The sequence below is a fragment of the Sapajus apella genome, unplaced genomic scaffold, assembly GCF_009761245.1.
Source record: "Sapajus apella isolate SASKATOON/1434 unplaced genomic scaffold, GSC_monkey_1.0 scaffold26, whole genome shotgun sequence".
In the NCBI taxonomy this organism is placed as follows: domain Eukaryota; kingdom Metazoa; phylum Chordata; class Mammalia; order Primates; family Cebidae; genus Sapajus; species Sapajus apella.
In genome coordinates this window covers 25,776,931-25,779,243 of record NW_022436966.1, presented here as the reverse complement: position 1 = coordinate 25,779,243, position 2,313 = coordinate 25,776,931, and positions in this window count along the sequence as shown.

Here is a 2,313-nt window from a genome sequence, read left to right as displayed (position 1 = left end):
TTACAGGCATGACCTACCTTATTTGTAAAATGGTGCCTAGAAGTGGAGTGGCGTTTGCCAAAGCTCTGTGGAAGGGCTTTTATATTTCACCAGTAGAATGGCCTAAATTCAGTGATTATACTCTCAAAGTAATGCAGTTTAGTCAACTTATATTTTTCTAGCTTCAATCTGGGACTACATACTTAATGTTAAATTTCTTTAAAGTGGTGGTAGCTGCTACAGGCTTCTGCTCAGTAAGTCTGCACCTGACTGGTCTGTTTTAAATTTCACGCCCCTTAGGGATGAACAATGTCTTTTAAACAAGTACAGGATGGGGCTGCAGAAGATTTTCTAACTTGTGAGCACAAGTGCTGTATTTTCCCCTTTTGTGACCCCAGTATTGAGTTTAGTGTTGGACAGATTATCGGTGGTTCATATCGATTATAACTTGAACAGGGAAAAATTGAAGTCAATTTAGGGTACTTGGGATATGAAGGATCAATATAAAAACTCTGCTTTGTCTTACTAGCTTTTTTTCCCCCTCTTCAGTTGAACTGAGGAGATAGTTTTTGTTTTTAATGATTGTGCTCTTTTAACTAGACGGAAGGAATTATATAATCTTGCCAATTCGAAGTTAAATGAACTTTTGAGGTAGTCAAGAACAAAATTATTAAACTGACATCAATAACCCAGAATGGGCTGCTTAGTATCACTTTCCAAATTAGGTACTGGGACTTAATTTAGTTAGGAAACTCACTTACAGGGATGACTCCAACTGCAGTTGAAAGCATAATTTTTCCAAGATATAAAATGGTTTAAAGATTTACTATATTCCTGTTAAGCCCCAAAGGAAACATCCCTCATTTAAGAAAATGGGGTGGGAGAGCGAGAGAAGCTGAGGATTCGCAGATTCTAGAATTGGAATTGTTGATTTTTTTGTAAGAGAGGCAGTGGTGGCTCACACTTGCAATCTCAGCACTTTGGGAGGCCAAGGTGAGTGGATTACCTGAGGTCAGGAGTTGGATACCAGCCTGACCAACATGGTGAATCTCCATCTCTACTAAAAATACAAAAAAAGAACCAGTGCAGTGGCTCATGCCTATAATTCCGTACTTTGGGAGGCTGAAGTGGACAGATCAGGAGGTCAGGAGTTGGAGACCAGCCTGTCCATTATGCTGAAACCCCATCTTTACTAAAAATACAAAAATTAGGCATGGTGGTAGATGCCTGTAGTCCCAGCTACTCGGGGAGCTGAGGCAGGAGAATCACTTGAACCTGGGAGGCAGACGTTGCAGTGAGCAGAGATTGCACCAGTGCACTCCAGGCTGGGCAACAGAGAGAGACTTCATCTCAAAAAAAAAAAAAAAAAAAAAGGCAGTGACTGACAGGGATGTTACTTAGCAGGACGGGAGCGGGGAAGGAGCTAAGATGGGGAGTTTCACAAAGACAAAGCTAGAAATGATGTTTGAAGAGCTGTGTTCTTGTTTTAAAAAATTGTAATGGGCCAGGTGCGGTGGCTTACACCTGTAATCCCAGCACTTTGGGAGGCCAAGGTGCGCGGATCATGAGGTCAGGAGTTCAAGACCAGCCTGGCCAACATGGTGAAACCCCATCTCTCCTAAAAATACAAAAATTAGCCGAGCACAATGGTGCACGCCTGTAATCCCAACTACTCTGAAGACTGAGGCAAGAGAATCGCTTGAACCCAGGAGGCGGAGGTTGCAGTGAGCTGAGATCACGCCATTGCACTCCATCCTGGGTGACAGGGTGAGACTCTGTCTCAAAAAAAAATTGTAACAGGAGGCCGGGAATGGTGGCTCATGCCTATAATCCCAGTACTTTGGGAGGCTGAGGCAGGAGGACTGCTTGAGGCCAGGAGTTTGAAGCCAGCCTAGGCAACATGGAGAAACCCCTGTCTCTACAAAAAGTAAAAAATTAGCTAGGTATGGTGGTGCGTGCCTGTAGTCACAGCTACTTGGGAAGCTGAGATGGGAGGATCACTTGAGCCCGGTAGGTCCAGGCTACAGTAAGCCAAGATTATGCCACTGCATTCCAGCCTGGGCCACAGAGTGAGACCCTATTTGAAAAAATATTTGAAACAGGAATGCATGCAGATTAAACTATGTGTCTGTATAAAGTTTTAGCAAGTGCCAGGCACTTAGGAAGCACTCTATAGCTGAAAAATATAATATTCAGGACCACTTTTTAAGGTTTTGTGTCCCTGTAACTTGAGGCATTATTATTAGAATATAACTTAGCTGGGACGTGAGAGTTAATTCATCCACATTTTAAAGTGTATATATATATATACACACACACATATATATATATATA